This window comes from Jaculus jaculus, chromosome 10 (assembly GCF_020740685.1).
Source record: "Jaculus jaculus isolate mJacJac1 chromosome 10, mJacJac1.mat.Y.cur, whole genome shotgun sequence".
Lineage (NCBI taxonomy): Eukaryota > Metazoa > Chordata > Mammalia > Rodentia > Dipodidae > Jaculus > Jaculus jaculus.
In genome coordinates, this window is record NC_059111.1 from 51496583 (window position 1) to 51516862 (window position 20280).

At 36.4% G+C, this 20280-nt stretch overlaps 1 protein-coding gene, 1 non-coding gene and 1 pseudogene across 2 annotated transcripts in view; 2 read left to right on the top strand and 1 right to left on the bottom strand.

The window, feature by feature from the left end:
• Sema3a (semaphorin 3A) overlaps positions 1–20280 on the bottom strand; it is a 427884-nt gene that overhangs the window by 353183 nt on the left and 54421 nt on the right. The window lies entirely within an intron of this gene.
• On the top strand, positions 787–1121 carry LOC123463959 (annotated as a pseudogene).
• On the top strand, positions 14505–14694 carry LOC123464327. Its single transcript, XR_006639548.1, has one exon. It is a non-coding gene; the product is annotated as a U2 spliceosomal RNA (small nuclear RNA).

The window sequence follows — 20280 nt, forward strand, 5'->3', positions numbered from 1 at the left end:
GGGTCCTTTGGTTTGAAAATCAAGTATATTAAATGCTAAACCATCTCTCCAGCCTACAGTTGTCTTTTGAATATTGTAGTTATGTCATGGTTTCCTTCTGAACATTAACTTATGGTATTTCTGTGATTATAATAGACATTAGTGCAAGTCATTTATGAAAAGAAGCAATACTACCTGTGATAAATTACCTTTACCTGTACTCAGCAAGGTGAATGATACCAAAATTTCTAATGAAAAAGAAAATTTCCAATTTTTTTAAAAGTATTAAGTTGAAAAGCAATATTACAAACTTCTTATCTGTGTATTTAGATCGGAAAAACCACTAGTCTATACAATAAAAAATATAAAAAATATCAGATATATTTGTTTGTAATTCAATAGCAATTCTTCATGTTTTCTTATAGTGCACATTTCCAAATATAATCAACCTCTAGTCATATGTATGTAATATAGTGATTGTCATCTTTCCAATAATTTTGTTATTACTGGCCAAATTTTCCAAAGTGAACATTAATTTCTTCCATCTTTATCATCACATCCCATTGATTGAAACACATACACCAATCTATCACATGGATTTAGTTTAAAATAATTTGTTCTTTTCTTAATATTTTATTTATTTATTTATTTATTTATTTATTTATTTATTTATTTATTTATTTATTTATTTATTTATTTATTTGAGAGAAAGAGAGAATGGTCACGCCAGGGCCTCCAGCCAATGTAAACAAAATCCAGATGCATGCCTCCTTGTGCATCTGACTTACGGGAGAGGAGAGCCCCGGAATGCTGCAGCGAGCCAGCGCCGCCGGAGGACCTGAAGAAGAAGCAGAAAAACCTGTGAAAACTAAGACTGTTTCTTCCAGTAATGGAGGGGACGGCTCCTGCCATAGTGCTGAGAAGCAGTCAGCTGAAGAAGCTGCGGACGTCCCCACAGAACTCGCAAAGGCCTCCAAGTTTGGATTTGCCATGGTTAGTCAGATGGCCAAGAGAGCCTCCACCATCTCCATCAGACTCGGGTCAAGCAGTGAACCAGAGGAAATGCCCCCAGAAGCATAGATGAGGATAAAGAATATTGGAAGGGCTATACCAACCTCAGCCGGACCAAAGTCCTGCAATAAGGGAAAGCATGGGTTTTCTGACAATCAGAAGCTGTGGGAACGAAATATAAAGTCTCATCTCGGAAATGTCCACGACCAAGACAATTAAGTGACACTTTTGAAACTGGGAGTTGGGGTGTAAAGTTAAAAGGAACAGCTTCCTTTCTTAAAAGAATGGTGTAAGACTTAACTTTGGAGCCACCTTTTTTTCTTTTTCATTTTTTTAAAAGATTGAGTGATACACTAATAAATGAGAGTTTGAAATTAGAGGTAATTTATGTTTTATATACAGATTACAAGACATTTGCTAATTTTGTAGTTTCGTGTGATTAGTTTCCAAAAGTTACAGATAATAAAGAAATCAGAACTGGTACCTTTTTAAGAATTGCATATTTTTTTTTAGACACAGCTATTAGCACATTAAGAGGGAAGTGAAAAGTTATTATTTATTTACAGCTTCAAGCAGTTACTTGCCTAACTTCATTCCTTCATTTCCTAAACTGTCTGGCTCCCAGGAACAGCCTTATAGAGAGAGGGAAGAAAATGTTACTGGACTATTGACTGAAAGTAAATTTAGAGAAAATGCGACCTTTTTTTTTGTTTTTTTTCTTATGGGCATTTTGTTTTGTTTCACGTCGTCATATACTAGGTATTGCATTGCTATCAGTGGATAAAGATGCTTAGATCTTTTAAAAAAAAAGAAAAAAAAAACAATTAAAAAAAGTTTATGTGAAGTATTGAGTTTTTAAAATAGGCCACTTCACTTTGATTTTGTCTTCCTTCATTTGTCATCAAGCACACCACTTGCTACCAAAGTAACTCAGTATCTGGAATGTACTTCTCTTGGTTTTTGTTCCTACTTCTATGCAAGCATTTCCACCAAAACTTGAGGCAGATCGTATGGAAGCTGTTTCTTTTAAAATACAAACCACCACCAAAAATGTAAATATACATACTGCTTTAAGTATTTGGCTGGTTTTCAAATTTTTTTAAAAAGATTTAGATACAAGAAAAAAGGTATAACATTGTATGAAAACAGGAAATTGAGAAGAAGTACTTTCTGTGACTGACTTCTAAGTTGTTGAATTGAACTCACTACAAAATTTTCTGTAATTCTAAGTATGTATGCACTGAACAGTGGCCTTAAAAGCACATTCTATTTACTGAAATATAAGGAAAGAAAATACATCATCAACATATTTTATGGAATATTTCACCACATATACTCTGCAGGATTTGTGTACTGTAGGATATTTGTTTTGTGTTTTTGTATTGTATATGGACTTTTTTTTTAATGTGTCAATTAAATGCTTCTTTAAGTGCATAGTCACACATGAAATAGTATGATTCCCTTAAGAACTACAAGCTAAATTTGGAGGCAGCTTCTGAGAGTTTTATTGGTGGTGACTATTCACTAGGCTCTTTTACTAGGTAACAATTCCTGAAAAGCAGCTTGTGGATGTTCTTAACAGTCTGTTCACTTAAATTTAAGTTTATAATAAGTCCCAAGTGAAACAATGGAAATGTACATTAGTTCTTACATGATTTAATTATATCAAGATACATAAATTTAACTTTTCTGTAGACACACTCTTCTTTTTGTCCATTTACTATTTGTAACATCTCTCTCCTACATATTCCTTACTTGACCCAAATAAAATGTTAACCTAAGGCCAAGTTAAGGAGAGAGGAATAACAGAAATGAATGTCTTTACTAAAATACCAATAAATTTTGTCAAAACTCAAAAAACAAATAACAAAAAAAAATATATCTTACTATTCTGAGAAATGAAAGATGGTATCTACTGAAACATCAACTCCCTACTAGGAAGCCTTAGCTCTTATTGCATATTTTAGCTTATCTGCTAAATTCCCTATCTATGTGCTTGCCAGTACTATGTTAGATTGTTTTTATATATTCATCCCCACAATTAAATAAATTGAATCCTACATTCTTCATAGGGGAATTATGAAGTGTATGTGAAGAGTAATAAGTGTGCTCTATGCCATTTTCACACCATATTTTACTGAAATTTTTATATTTCTCCTCAAGATGACTTTCTTTTCACTGAGAGACATTATTTTTATTATACTTTTATTTCAATATTTTATCATAATATATGGAATAATCTAAATATTCAAGAAAGTAATTGTGAAAAGAATACACTTTCAACCAAATTGCTTCTTCTGCTTGTGTTCAATCAAACATCTAGAAAAGGAATCACAGGTAATACTTATGTGTGTCTCACATAAAATGTTTCTGGCTTAATTTTACACATTTTTTTATTTCATACTTAAATGTTTTTTTCAACACTGCTAATTCCTTACTGGAGTTGAGACTATATGAGCTGGAAGTTTAAGCCTGTGAATGGTGAATGCAGTGAACAACTACTCTCCATGGGACCTTTCTGTATATAGAATATGACTTTAAATGTGAGTTTCCCTTTGTTTCCTAGCATTTCATACTATAACAATTCCACCTAAACTTGGCAATTGACAATTGTGTGGAATTTCAACTAATATATCTCAGATGTGCTATACTGTGGGGTATGAAAGGACTGAATTCAGAAGACATCAGAAACTAGATAGGCAATTGGTTTAGAATATTACTATAACATGACGGTTTCCTCATTCAAAATACATACTAATGAAAATGCTGAGTGTATCATTTTGTTGTGAAATGAGTGTCATTTAGATTCATTATTTTTGTTGGCTGGCTTTGTGCTGTTAACCATGCTGCAAGGGTAAAGATTTACTTCATTCGTAGAATGTGAATGTCATAATTTATCTTTGGCTTAGGCCAAAAAGTTTCTAAAGAATATAATTTTAAATTTGGAAAATATCTAAAATGAACACCACATGTTTCCAGTAAGGAAAAAAAGAAAACCTCTTTCACTAGGTTTAATGTCTTATTTCCTTACATAAGTTTTGTGTCACCTTGGTGATTGGGTACAAATCTTTCTTTTGCTTTTTTCTCACTACTTTCATTATTTGCCTTTAAGTGTATTGTGCATAAGGATCTTTAGAAAAACTTCAAGCTTTAAATTTGCCCTATTTAGTAAAACAAAGTGAGTAATATATAACAAATTAGCATTGTGTCCATGGATTTTAAATCTAAATTTCAGTGTTTACTCCCCACTCCCATCTTATACACACTCTTGTTCACTTTCTCTCTCCTCTTTCTCTTTCTTCGCCCTCCAATCCTCTGTGTCTCTGCAATGAATGTGCCATATCTAGGTTGTACCTTAACTTACCACTGAAGATTTTTATTATGAGTTTGAGGAATAAAAATCTACTAACATATCAATAGTGTTTAATGATATAGTGAATACTATCATACACCCTTGGGTTTGATAACTTAAAGTCTGTATATCAGCTGTAGCAGACAGCTTCAGGTTTACTGAGGTAAACTTCCAGACCAGGCACAGTTGTAGAGGAAGGGATATTTATTAACACTTACAGTCCAGGGGAAGTTCCATAATGGCAGAAGAAGCTGGCCTGCCTTCACAGGCCCAAGTAGAGAAAGAGAGAAGCCCAAGCCTAAAAGCCAAAAGCCACAGCACACTTCATGAACTCCTGCTAGGCACACTTTGCATATCTTTAGATTGAAATCTGAAACCCACCACCACACCTTAAGATTCACCCAGTGACACTGCCTCCAGCCAGGTGGCTGTAGATGCAAACAACAAAGAACTGAATATATTGGGGGCATCTATTCAAAATATCACATTCCACCCCTGGCCCTCAATAGATTTATAACCATTACACATTGTAAATTGTACTCGGTTCAATTTCAAAGGTCCCCACAGTCTTGACCAATTTAAGATATTAAAAACTCTAAAATCAAACAAGCTAAACATTTCTAACATATAAAGGCACAAAGTAAAAATTTTCAACTAGTATAAGGCATACCAAGAAGAGACTGAAACACTGCATACTCAACCACCATCAAACAAACATTACACTTCTGCAGTTCAAGTTCAATACAACCAGGGACTGACAGTCTCCAGATTTTCCAATCCTGCCCCTCCAGCTGGACAGGGGGACTTCCATCTTAGGCCAACAGTGCACTCTATGGTAGTCCTTGCATTATCCTGGTATGTACAAAACATCTTTGGGTCTTCCTGCAAACCACGGTCCATCTTCCAAAGGCTCTTTCAGCCTATCAGGACATCAGGCCCTACCTCATGACACATCTCAGTGGCAGCATCTCAGCAGCAGCACCTGGAACCATGTGCAATTCACGACCACTGCTCACATTTTTCATGCTTCTGAAACCAATACCAGGTGTGCAGGACACGGTCATATTCTTAATTCACAGACAAAATAAATTATAACCTTGAAAAGCAGGTTCCTTCTCCATTCAACTCTTTCCAAAAGTGTTTACATTTTTATCATAGTCTTTCCTCAGGAATCCTTTCCATGGTAAATCAAATGGACCATCTTCCTTTAAGACTGCTAATGTGTTTGACAATAGCAGATTCAATAACATAAAACCAGTCTTAGTGCCTGTAATTTTAACTTGCTTGAAGTTTGCCAGCTTAAAAATCTTAAATCTCTCAGTCCAATATCTCTATCCAAGTACATCAGTCCATTACAAATTTAACCTTGATCAAACTCTCTGGGCCTGGGCAGCAGGATGCAGCCAGCCCTTATGCCAGTAACCCAGTTCCAACAAAGTTCTCTGCAGTCTTTCCTTCCCCTTAGAAAGCTCATAAGCCAAGCCTCGAAGTTCAATGTTGTCTGCACTTAGCATTCTCAGAGTCTCATAAGAGTAGTCCATAAAATGTGGCTTACCACTCCAGAAGACATCTTTGGTTGTAAGCACCAAGTCCATGCCTATTCCTCCAAAAAAAAAAAAAAAAAAAAAAACAGTTCCAAAAGATCAATATCCACATGGTCAGGTTCTAGTTCCACTCTTCATACCAAGTTCTGTAGCAGACAGCTACAGGTTCACTGAGATAAACTTCCAGACCAGACACAGTTATGGAGGAAGGGATATTTATTGAAGCTTACATTCCAGGGGAAGTTCCATAATGGCAGAAGAAGCTGGCCTGCCTTCACAGGCCCAAGTAGAGAGAGAGAGAAGCCCAAGCCTAAAAGCCAAAAGCCACAGCACACTTCATGAACTCCTGCTAGGCACACTTTGCATATCTTTAGATTGAAATCTGAAACCCACCACCACACCACCCAGTGACACTACCTCCAGCCAGGTGGCTGCAGATGCAAACTACAAACAATAAAGAACTGATTATATTGGGGGCCATCTATTCAAACTACCACATCAGTCAAATCCATTTTCATTCAAATATACTTATAGCTTACTGGAAACAATAATATATAATGAAAATATACAAACATACCTAATATATATGAGAATTAGACTCATTAACAAGAAATATAGTAATTGAGCAAAACTAATGCATAAAATATTAGGTAGAAATAGTATATCTATTCCCAATGTAATGAAGAGTATAATTTACAAAAGGCAAGCATGAAAAAAAAAAAAACAAGTTATATGTGCTAAGTAATGTAAAATATTCAGGGAATTATGATTATCAGCTGAAGCCTGGAGTTTAAATGGAGGTGGTAAAATCAGCAAATGAGGTTAAAAGGATTTGGCACACCAATGGAAATAGCCACATGACGTAGTTTCATCAAATTGTCCATTTCAACATGAGTTCCTTCTTTTAAATGATAATGTCAAAAAACATTCCCACTAGTAGTTTAGAAATTGATCATATGTATGCTAAGGAAAGATTGAGTGTTTACCTATTGCCTAATCTAAAAATGAAAATGTCTCAATCTATTAGGTACCATGCTTTCCTCTGCTGACTCTATGTCAGAGGGTAAGCTTTTCACTTTCTGTTGCTATGAAGCAGATCCTTGCGGACTTAATGAAGAAAATTTTGGGATATTACTTAATTAAAAAGCTAAAATTGATTTTTCTATTTATGTGTACAACTATTCTAGATGTCCTGTTATTACACTATTCTTGTACATAATTTTATGTTATTCATCTTTGTTTTTCAATACATACTTCTGTGTGATAGTTTTCTTATAAATATCCAGGCAAAATTTAGAATTATTAAGACCAAACTTTATGTTAAGGAAACAATCTTTTAGATACCACTAATACTATTACTTTATATATTAACAATATAGAAGCATATAAAAGAGCCACACCATATTTACTACTTTATAATCACTTCAAAACATGTCTGTTTTGTCATCTTATAAAAGTGGTTTTCTGCATATAATTTAATACTTGTTTTTTGGTATTTAAAAATTATATTTTAAAAAGTAGAGTGTTAAGAAATTTCATTTAGGGCTGGAGAGATGGCTTAGCGGTTAAGCACTTGCCTGTGAAGCCTAAGGACCCCAGTTCGAGGATTAATTCCCCAGGACCCATGTTAGCCAGATGCACAAGGGGGCGCACACATTTGGAGTTCATTTGCAGTGGCTGGAGGCCCTGTCATGCCCATTCTCTCTTTCTCTCTCTCTCTTTCTCTGTGCCTCTTTCTCTCTCTGTCTGTCACTCTCAAATAAATAAATAAAAATTAAAAAATTAAAAATAAAAAAAAGAAATTTCATTTAAACTTCTATACTTCTCTGTATGGAGAATAACTATGATTTGGAATATATTATTTAACTTTACAATTTTAGAAAGTAAAATAATAAAAAACAAACTGTAACAAGGTAAGCTGAAAGGAGCTTTAGCCTATGTATTTAGAATAAATTGGAAAAAAAATTATCCCAAGAAACAATATTCATCATGAGTCTTGGTTAAGGAGGCCCCTGAGGACCTCCTAACAATGTGGGAAATTGTTACTGCTCCTGGTTCGTCAGCACAACAAGATGGTAAGACCCGGTTGCCAAAGATATCACATATGCTGGTTGCTAGACACAATTAAATCAAGCTAGAACCAGGCTAGAAGCTTCCTCTCTGATGGCTAGTCCCATAGTACTACAAGATGTTATGCAGGTTGCTGGGAGAGTATTGTTATAGATATGGGCCTTGCATAAAACACCTACTGACTCCCCAGGCAAAGTGTTGACACTGCTGTGTTAGTTACTGGGGTAACCCACAACTTTAGCATTTTATATGAGGCATGCTCCACAGGAGAGATGTATTGTACCATAACCGGAGTCAAAAGACCATGGCTGGAGAGGTATATGCCCTAAAGTTGTCACTATTTTTGTTGTGTTACTAAATGGACATCATGAATCTATCAAATCGGCTTCTCTAAAAACATAGATGAGAGCTGCTGTCAGAGAAAAATGAGCAGCAGTAACTGTATACTCATAACTTGTCAAACTGGTCACAATAAGTGGCAGTTGTATGCTTGATCATAAATGAGACATATATATCACCCCTCTAAGGCTCAGAGAACATAGTAGAAGAAGGGGTAAAAAGAGTGCAAGAGCTGGAAGATGGAGAAGAGTGTGTTTTATTCAAGAAATGCACAGCCATTAAACTTATGAACTTAAAGCATCTGTGGTTACCTGCACAAGACTGGGGCCACAACAATGTGTCATGGATGAGTTCCACTACTCCCTGGGGATCTATAAACACAGTTAATGTTGGAATTAGGAGAGAAAGATTTTGTTTAGTTACATAGGCCATGGTAAAGGGCATAGACTCCTGTAAACAACACCTCTCCTGTACTTTAGTAAGTAACCATAAAGAAACTCATTAGGTCATAAAAAGACATGAAAGTAGAAGGCAAGCTATTTGGGAAAAGGAAGGGGAATCAATGGGAATGGAGAAAAGGAGAGAGTAATTGGATCATACAGTCTAAATACAGCTACAAAAAAGTCATAATGAAACCAAATATATAAAATTAATATATTTTAATAAGTCAATTTAAAAGACATTTTCCAAACATGAGGGTTTTATTCTCAGCTTTTGAAACAGGTTTTTAATTAAGCTACAGGAACTTCTAATCTTCATGGATCTATATATGAAATTCCATAAACCAGTTACTATTAATAATGTTTATACTATTTTACTGTAGTTTTCAAATCTGGATAACTTCTGCTAACTTTTTACCAAAAGAAGAAAGGACTGGGACTGTTTCCATAGCAACTGTCTCAGACCTCAGGGAAGTTTTCAGTGACATTGGGTAGCACTTGTAGACATAAATTGTTTCAAAGGCCAGTTGTGGCCCAACAAGGATATAATTTTGATGAAATCCAGCTGAACTGCAACTGTATTTTCATCTATACTCCTACTTACACTGTAGTCAATTATCTGTGGTACCAGTGGAACAGAAATAACAAGAGTAATGAAATCTGCATAAAATCCCACAGCATCATCTCAGCCAATAATGACCACTCCCTCCTCCATTGACCTCTTGCTGAAACACCTTACCATGTATTAAAAAAAGACAAATTTGACTTTCCTTTTCTTTTTGTGGTATAGGTGCCAATAAGTTACAAAATAATACTCAAATTTTGGTCACAGAAGACAGAAGACTAATCACTTATAGGCATCTAGATGTCTGTTTCTAAGAAACTCAGGAAATTCTTTTCCCCATCAAACTCATGGAAATATGTTTTCATAATAATATTTGAGCTAAATTAATCTAAGTAACATATGTTTAAATATTTTTAAGAATATAGTATGAATTTCTATCAAGTCAAGCAGATCTCTCTTCCCTCCCTTAATTCAGAAGTTCATTACAAAGAGAAATATATTCATCCACTAAGACCAAAAAATTATAAAAGTGACTACAGAAATAGAAGATTTTCAGGAATTTGAGGAACGAATGAAAACTTCACATAGATTTCATTGACTTAATAATGTTGGGTTAAAAACGTTATATAACACTGACACTAAGGAGTGCATATCACTAAAATGCAAAGCCCTCTAAAAGAGATGGGAAAGCCATATGCCCTCACTGATTACAAAATATCAATAATCAGAATTTGTATCCTTCTGTCAATGGCTAGATGAACTAAAAGGCATCATAGATAAGGCTGTATGTGTACCTCTCTGAGTTAAGTAGTAAATTTTTTAATTAGTGTATGGATCAACACAAAGCTAATGAATAATCAATAGCACACACTCTGCCTGCTTCTAACCTTCCTCTTATCTCTAGTTCAGACAACCCTCTATAAAGTGGCTTAATATCTGATCCCTCTTTCATAAATACTAAAAAAAAAAACAACCTTGATTCATATGACCCATGCCAAAAGAAGAAAACAAAAATCAGGAATAATAACAAGAAAAATGAAAGAGGAGAAAATAATATAAAATACATGAGCAATATACGAATTTGAGGAAATAACAACAATGGGGAAAATGTGTCAATACTATAATCCTAAAACTGACATTCTTTAGAAGAAAGAAAATATACTCATAGCATAGCCAGTCTATATGACAAAGAAACAACCAGGTAGAATTTTTTAAATTAAGACTGAAAAATGAGATAATAACCAGTATACAATTGTTTGAAAATAAAGCCAAACCTAGGTTCCATTAAGCAAAATATCTAGTAAGTAAAAGAACAAAAAATCATCATATTTTAAAGACCATGAGAATAGTAAAGATGGAAAAATAGCTCAGCAGGTCTGTATATTATATAATGATAAAAGTCAGTTCATCAGGAAAATAAACAAAACTGTATAACTACAAACCTCTCAAAATATGAGTACCAATAACTACCATATTTTAAGGAAGAGAAAAATTAAATAAAATATTGGAATATCATTAATCCAATTAAAAATCACTAAAAACAGTAAATCAATGAATGCTATAATTTCTCATTCATGTTAGTAGAGCCTTCATCAAGAATTCATATTGGTAATTTTCAAATCTGACTTTTTGCCATGCATATGTCTTCTTTTGTGAAATGCACTTAACATTCCAAACCATCTTATTTCTCTAAGAAAAATGACAAACTTGTCCACAAATGGATTTTTGTGCATTCTCACAGAAAGTTTATTCACAAATACCAAAATCAAAACTAAATATTCACTAACATGTGCACAAATAAAAATAAAATTGCACTGTAGACATTCCATGAAATTGGAGTTAGCAATAAAAAGAAATGAAGTACTCAAATACAAGACCATATCTTCATAAATCATAAATATGGAAAACCATGTGTCTGGATGATGAAGAGATCTGTTATAGTTCTTGTGGTGGTGGTTTTTTGAATGCATAATGTCATAAAAAGTCCTAATTCTAGGACTTAATTCTAAGCCTTTAAAAATCTATCTGCTTTACATTATCTGAATTGCTCCTCAATAAACTTAATAAATAAACATAGATAATGATTAGCAAAGAAGAAGAAAAAGGAAGGAGAGGAGAAGAAACTCATTGTTTGAGACAGTGTTTTGCTTTTCATTAGTTCATGTTGTTTGTTGACAATACTAGGGCAGCAATGGAATCTCATTCCCAAATCAAGCCCTTCTAGAGTAAGATTCTCTGTGAGTCTTTTCATTACAGCCTTTTTTGCTCCAGTATTTTTACTCTGTGCCAAAGTTTTCTTTGTAGAAGAAAACAGAATCACATGTACTCATACAAAAACAAACTTATCTGGATGATAATACCGATAAATTCTGAAAGTAATGGAAGTTTTACCAGACTCCTAAAAGTAATGAGGAAGAAGTTCCAATGCAAGAATAACTAGGGTGTAAAGCTTTGCAAAAAGAGGAAAAGATCAGTGGAATTAGAGTAACTCATATTATTGAAATCCTCACCCAAATATTGCATGTAAACAAGTCCTTTCTTGTTCAGCAAGCATGAACCTTAAAGCATGTAGCAGAGGTTATAAGAGTCAGAAAAACAAATGACTATTTTTGGGTATGAAAAATACTATTTAGCAAAATAAATATATAGCTCAGCTGAATCTGGGTTTGAACCTGTTGTAACATATAGGAATGAAATGTTTCTGAGAAAGATGACATTCCGAGCATGCTCCCATACATTCCTGCCCTATCCTCACACCCTCACTGGGTGAGATGGACTTTTGCTCTGCAGGCTATATGCTCTCAGGAGCATGGCAAAGCATCAAATACCTTACTATGTATCCAATGACCACTAGTAGCTGAATGAATGAAGGTGTAGAAGTGAAAGCATTGTTTTAAGTAGACAGACATTATTTGTAGTTAAAGTTGAATGGTAGCTAAGCATTAGAATTGTTTTCTTATCACACCTGAGTGTTTATTTCTTTGTCTTAAAACCTTCTAGGGAATCGCTGATGGGGTAGTCAAGTTCCTTCAAAAACTTATGACATGATAAAACAAATTGAAACATAACATGTCATAAACCAAGAGAAAGTATTTAAAATTTAAATTAACAGTGTTGGGAGCCATAGAGCAAAAGCCTCTCCATTTTGCCTGGGCCTGCTCATAAATTGACTCATTACTCAGAAAGCTGGTCCATCCAGCTTTCTGTTAGGTACTTCTGGAACTGGTCAGCAGGCTGCCTACAGAATCTTATCTTTTGCTAAAGTCCAGTTTATGGTCAGGATGTGAAACCTGGTGCAGTCAGGATGTTAAGCCAGTTGGGCAAGATTAGATGAACACCTAATTACAACCCCTCTAGGTTTCCTGACAAGTCCTTGCCCTGGCCACGTCCCCTTCCCCCTACAACTCCTTGCTCTGACCACATCCCCTTTCCCCTACAACCCTATATAAACCTACATGTAAGAATAAATTCTCGAGGCTGTGACAAATGTGTAGTGTGGTCTCCTTCTTGTGTCTGTTTGCCTACTTTCATTCAGGTTGCATTTCACCTCGCTTCTTTGTTCGACTCCCTGCTGGCCAGGGCAAATGGTGCCCAACATGGGGCTGAGGTTTGAAGAAAGACCTGAACGTTGCTCGAGTGGACGGCTGTCCCAGCCATTAGACCACCACCCCACCGGAGGGGTGAGTGAAGGTCTGCATATAGGTCACTACAGGCAATACACATGTAAAACAGACCTGCACCACGATCAATGCAGAAAAGCGCACATGTGAAACTGATCCGTTTGAGGTAAGTGATGAATTTTAGGCAATTAAAGTAAGGACTATTGAGTCATTTTTTTTCAAGGCACAAGAACTGTGGGACTTTCCTTTTGCACTTCTCTTCCTCCTTTTACTTTTGGTTGGTGCCATCACATGGAATTTCAACATAACGACAGGGCAACTGAAGCCTCTTGGCCAGGGCTACCCTCTGGTATTGGCTGAAGGCCCCTAGCTCCCTGTGCGAATCCCAACAGCCCATTTGGGTGTTGGCAAAGACCTCCTATCTAGCCTTTCTTCCTATCAACAAAACTGTGTACGCAACAGACAGTAAATGCTCTTAGAGCGGCTGCCAGCTCTTAACATTGTGGTCAGGCTCTCGGTAGGCCCACCGGGAAACCCCCCGTGCCGGTTCTCCAACCGGGAATGTTGCCCTGTGGTCTTACCGTTTCTCCTCTTTCCTTTTCTATCATGGGACAGACCCTAAGTAAGCATAAATTGTTGAAAGGCTTAAAACTTCTCTCAAGGCATAAGGAACATGGGTTAAAAAAAAAGAGAGAGAGAGAGAGATTTAACAAAGAATAAAAAGGAGCTAATTGCCATAGTAAAAGATATTTTAAAAACTCAAGGAATTGAGATTGCTTCAAGTTCTTTTTAATTTTATCAGGAGGATTTGTTCTTTGTGTGTGTGTATATGTGTATATGTGTTTATGTGTGCTCATTGTGCTTGCTAGTCGTGTCATGTTTGTGACTGTAACTAGAGAGATGAGACAGACACAGGTGATATTCCTTTCTCTTCTAGAGAACCATTTCAAGGAAATCAAGGACCTAAGCATAGAAATTAAAAAGAAAAAGTTAAATGTCTTTTGCAGGAGTAAATTTGCCAGATATTTGTTCTATGTCAAGTTCACCTTACATAGAGGATCATTAAAAACAACAAAACTTCCTCTAAAGAAGTAACTTATAATTTGTCAGATATTTTAAAAAAGATTGTAATGTCCTGTTACTTAAAAGGAGGAGGCAACTGATCTGACTTTTGAGCCAGCCTGCGTCAAGATAACAACACAATTTGCCTTAGTTACTCCTAATAAAATCTTCTCCAAGTGTGTTATTGGTATTAATGTTATAAAATTGTATTAAGACTGCTTTCTTTTTTAGTAATAGGATTAATTTGGTGTAATTTTTTTAAAATTTTATTTATTTATTTATTTGAGCGTGACAGACACAGAAAGAAAGACAGATAGAGGGAGAGAGAGAATGGGCGCGCCAGGGCTTCCAGCCACTGCAAACGAACTCCAGATGCGTGCGCCCCCTTGTGCATCTGGCTAACGTGGGACCTGGGGAACCGAGCCTAGAACCGGGGTCCTTAGGCTTCACAGGCAAGCGCTTAACCGCTAAGCCATCTCTCTAGCCCTGGTGTAATTTTTTAATAGCCTTATAAGAAAAATAATCGCTTCTTGGCCTTTTGGCTAAGATCAAATATAGTATCTGTTCTTATCAGTTTAATATCTGATATGTCCTCTGTCTGAGGACAATATATTAAATGGATTTCTGGAGTTTGGAGTTGGAATAGGAGCTTACTCTGTCCACTCCAGCATTGACCTGGTATTGCAATACTTCCAGGAATGGTGCACCCCCTTGGGGGAGAAAAAAAAAAGAGAGAGAGAGAGAAAAGATAATTAATGATGGGGTGAGATGAATTGATTGAAGGAACTGGAAAAGAATTTTTCAATGTTGGGACATAGAATGCTCATTAAAAATGCTTTTTGAGTGGCACTGAGAATGTTAAAGTATGTGGATAAAGATGTGCATATGTAGGAAAGAATTTTCAGGCTAAACCTAAATGCCATGCCTAAAGTTAGAGATTCTTTAACTGTTTACAGACTCTTACGGATACTCTAAAAGTTTTATATAGGGACATAGTCTTAATCTAAATTCATCTTACATTAGACACAGGTGATGCCTATGTTAGGTGAGTCACAAAGTCATAAGTACAGATGTAATTGGAGGTTTAACCAAGTTAAACATAGACAAGAGTCTATCACCTTGTGTTTTGCAAATGGGTAAATTTTCTATGTAAAAACAAACAACTTCGGAATAGAAAAGAAATGTCAGGATGCTTATCTCTCTGCTCTGTAATTTCATTTTGCTCTTGCTTTCCAACATATGCTACTTAAATTCATGGAAAGATGGACTCTGAAAAAAAAAAAAAAAAAAACAGATGGAACACCCTTTATCTCAAACCCCATGCAAGTTTAAGCCATGTGTCCCCCAGACTCTGACTAGAGACAAAAATGGCCAATTGTCTCTGACAAGGAAAAAGGGATACAGCATATAACTGCGGTTCTCCTTAGTTCATATCTTATGAACACCTAAAGTCACATCTGTTAGATAAAGTCTCTCACTAGACAAAATGTTAAATAGATAAACTGAGTCTTATGATAAGGCCTCATTCATTAACAGGTCACTGATGCTAATTTGTTATGATTTAAGGGTTATAAAACTGGCTTTAAGACTCAATAAAGTAAATTAGGTTCCTCTTTTCATCAAGGTTTTAACTATTCTAAAGATAAAGGCTCACATAAAAATGGTTAATTTCCAAAGGTGAAGTACTCATACCTAAAGGCATTGTGACTTTACAGATAGCTTCTGTCTTATTTATGCTAATTTTATTGAATGGTCATAAGTAGGTTTAATCACTTAGGTTTAAGTGATTTAATTTCAGTAATAATAACTTTCATCTTCCTGGGATTTGTTGGGATACCTTACTTAAACTTTATCAAATTTAAGTCATGGGTAAAACATAAAATTGTTTTATGTTAATAAAAATTTCTGTGGTACATAAAATCAATAGCTATCAAGTTTAAGCCAAAATCATTAGTTGTCAAATAATGTTTTTTCTTTCAAAAAAATTTATCAAGGGTTATATTAATATTTAGCTAGCTATTTTGGCTCAGGAAAAAACAAATACTACTCTATCGTATGTAAAGTAACTGTCTCATATTTTACATCCTAAGTCCAGTGTTTATAACAAAATTAACTCAAGACATATTCCCTACTTTAGGGTACAGCCTCATGCTCAAACAATGGTTCTCATCTAAAAAAAAAGAAAAAAATTATATATATAATTCAAGCTCCATGGTTCTGTTTCCAATGTTTTCTGGGTAATTTGTACCCACACAGGTATCTGAACTAATCAAAGATGTTTTTCACACAGGTGCTAAGACCTTATACTGTCTTACTTGTTCTTTTCTGATAATTTCTAGGTTAAATTAGTTAAGTTTATAAATCAATTGGTACAGTTTTCAAGACTGGTAACAGGTCTGCCTATATTTATAAATGTTAGATATTTAAAATGTGAGATGTGCCTACTTCCTATGCCTCAGATATATGGCTTATGCTGCCACAGTACAACAAAAAAATTTAAAGATAGGACAAAATGATTTTAGAAGCCCTTGTGCCATTCTTTAACTAAGTCTATTTCAGTAATCAAATGTGCTCTATATGTACACACATCCAGGCTGATGTAACTTCCTTTCTGATTGTGTTCATCATCTATGTATAAGCCAAAGCCAAGTGGAATCATTAGAGTAAAAAGTGTCAATATTTTGGCCTGTACTCCCATGTCATGAGGCCACTGGAGATGATGGGACACTTCTACACTGGCCCCCTGGTAAGTCACCTGTCTTCCTGAGCAGGGAGGATATGGAGACCCAAACAAAATTGGTGTACATTCTAAAACAGGAAAGTCACAATTGAGGAACCATCGGCCCTCCTGACTTCCCATAAAAAGGGAAAATTACTTGGCCAGCATGGCCCTGACTCATCCTAACAGGCAAGACACAAATAAACTATGGGGCTACTCCTGTGTCCCTAAAGTCTCTTTGAAGAGCCATTAATGACCTCTAAAATTAATCCTTAATTAACTTTTGGCTATCTGCATGGTCTTAAACACTCAGAGAGAAATCTGTAACCAAAGGAAAAAAAAAATGCCTTAAATGTATAAATGGCCCTTAACTTCTGAAATTAGCTACAGCCACGATGTTAGTACAGGAACAACTTGCTGCAGGCCATATTAGACCTACCATCTCTCCTTGGAATATATCTTTGTATTGCTCCAGGACCATAGAGAAATTAATAAGGCCATGATACCTATGGGGGCCCTACAACCAGGCCTCCCCACTCCAGTAGCAATTCCTGCAGGACATTGTAAAATCATTATTGACCTAAAGGATTGATTTTTTACAATTCCCTTACACTCCTCGTCAGCATTTTACATTTAGTTTACCTGTGGTCAATTTTAGAGGCCCTGAAGATAGTGGAGGCTACAATTCTGAGCCAAAGAGTCACTTTTATCTCTTATAAAAAGCCTCTTCTCCTGGTCATTTGTGCCACTGACTTTACACCCACCGGGGTGTTCTGGCAGGAGGGGCCCCCCTTCTGGGTCCATTTACCCTCCAAAAGTTAAAAACGGGGGATTTATATCCAATAAAATGCTCTCCAAGAAATATCCTTCATCATGCCTTGTTTGTCCTAAACTATTTAACCCTTGACACTCAAGGAAAGTCAGCAACTGATCGCTTTTGGCACACAAATACAAAAAATACCTTTGCCAAAGCCATGTGGAAAGACCCTTTAACTTTAAAATGGAATGGCCCAAGCCCAGTACTCCTTTGGGGCCAAAGATCAGTATGCTTGTCTGACACCAAAGAAAATGCTGCGAGATGGCTACCAGAGAGACTTGTACAACAAGCGGATGATCCACCAGTGACATCTCACATATCCAGGGAAGAAACACTTCCCTGAGAGGATCTCCCCTTTTTCCCTACCAAGACAAAGCTGGAAAGGACCTCTACTTATCTTAATCCTCTCACTCATAATCGGACCAATTGTTATAATTAAAATCATGTCTTTTATATGTCAACAGATTAAAGCCATTAAGGTGCAGCTTTTACAGGTCCATTATCACAGAGTGGAGCTGGTGTATCGAGGCGTTGCCACTGAAGACCTACCACCTGCAGCTGTCACTCTCCCTATATCTTACATTCTGTACTTATTTACTATACTATATACATTCTGTATTCATTTACTATGTTGCTGTCCTCTATACCTCTGCTATCGCTGCAGTCTACCTGTCATGGCCAAATAGCTACCCCTCCTACGGGAGCTGTATGAGGATCCAGACCTATACATATCAGCTCACAAGGAAGTGAGTATGATATGGGCACCAACGTGGGTGCAAGGCAAAGCACTGCAGGGGAAGGTCCTTATCTAACTGCTTCTGGATTCCCTGAGAGGTATCCTGGCTTGCATGGAGGTTGGTACCATAACTGTTATCACTAAGGCTGTGCCTCACTCTCCAGCCACATAGGCCCTGCCTCTCCTCCCCAAAAGGTACCAGGGGCTAAAGATTGTGGGAAAAAGACATCCCACAGGAGGAGTCGGGTCCCTACTCCCCCAGTTGGTTAATGCCCACCGCTGCAAAGCAGGCCTCCCCAGAGGAGATGTTGGGAGCTATGAAACAAACCTCGGCCATGTTAACAGAAACCGCCATATAGCAAATTAAGTTTCTACTTCCTCACCTAATACTCTACTACCAGAAACAAAGACTTCCATATAGCAAGTTTCTACTTCCTCACCTAATATTCAGCTACCAGGGGATTGAACGCTTTCCTGAATACTCCCCCATCCTGCCAGTAGCTGATGAAGAAACAAAGGCATTGCAGCCCACCGCTGAATAGTGGGCCTCCCATCTTCTGTATAAAAGAAGAGAGGAGATGTCGGGAGCCATAGAGCAAAAGCCTCTCCATTTTGCCTGGGCCTGCTCATAAACTGACTCATTACTCAGAAAGCTGGTCCATCCAGCTTTCTGTTAGGTACTTCTGGAACTGGTCAGCAGGCTGCTTACAGAATCTTATCTTTTGCTAAAGTCCAGTTTATGGTCAGGATGTGAAACCTGGTGCAGTCAGGATGTTAAGCTAGTTAGGCAAGATTAGATGAACACCTAATTACAACCCCTCTAGGTTTCCTGACAAGTCCTTGCCCTGACCACGTCCCCTTCCCCCTACAACCCTATATAAACGTACATGTAAGAATAAACTCTCAAGGCCATGACAAATGTGTAGCATGGTCTCCTTCTTGTGTCTGTTTGCCTACTTTCATTCAGGTTGATTTTCACCTCACTTCTTTGTTCGACTCCCTGCTGGCCAGGGCATAACAGCTCCATTTGTAGGCGAACTGAATCAAATGATTCCTTATTGAAGAGCAGAGGTTTTAGTCTCTTACATCCTAATATCATTTAGAAAATTTTATATGAATTTTGTTTTAACTCAATTTACTGCCAACATTTCTGATACCTTTTCTTTTTCTTATGGTGTTAGCATTATTTATAAGATAGGCATAAAGGAAACAGCATTAAAAATAAATAAGGCATATTATTTAGAATATAAAAAATAAGACTTCGCCCTTAAAAGAGCAGGACATCTTTGAAAAACAAGATAAATATAAACTAATATTTAAAAAGTAGGCTTAGAGCTCAAGGCATTTGCCTGCAAAGCCAAAGGACCCAGGTTCAATTTTCTAGGACCAAATAAGCCAAATACACAAGGTGGTGCATGTCTAGAGTTCATTTGCAGTGGCTAGAGGCCCTGCCAAGCCCATTTTCTATCTTTCTTCCCTCCCCCCTCGCTCAAATAACTAAATAAAAATAAAACATATATTTTTTTAATTAACATAATCTGTGTTCCTGGCCCTGGAGCCTTTGAATGGATGCTGATTGATAGTAACCATATGTGATCCAGGAAATACAGAAGGGACAAGTAAGCCAAAGGAGACTTTTAGATAGCAATTGGCCAACATATTAGCTACTTCTACTCTATAGCTTCTGGGAAAAACGTCCAATGTAAGAAATTCCTAGGTACGGAAAGCAAAATAGATAGTACTAACCCACCACCTATTGCTTATTCTAAAGCTTTAATGTGTGGCTGGTGAGATGGCTAACTGGTTATTACACTTGCCTGCGAAGCCTTATGATTCAGGTTTGATTTCCCAGTATTGACAGAAAGCCAAATGTTAAGTGGCACATGCATCTGGAGTTCTTCTATCTCTCTCTCTCTCCTTACAAATAATATATATATATGAACTGTTTAAAGCTGCAATATGGCTTTCCTGAAAACGTTTCTTAAGATATTGGAACCCTCCCATATATCCTATTTAATCAACAGAA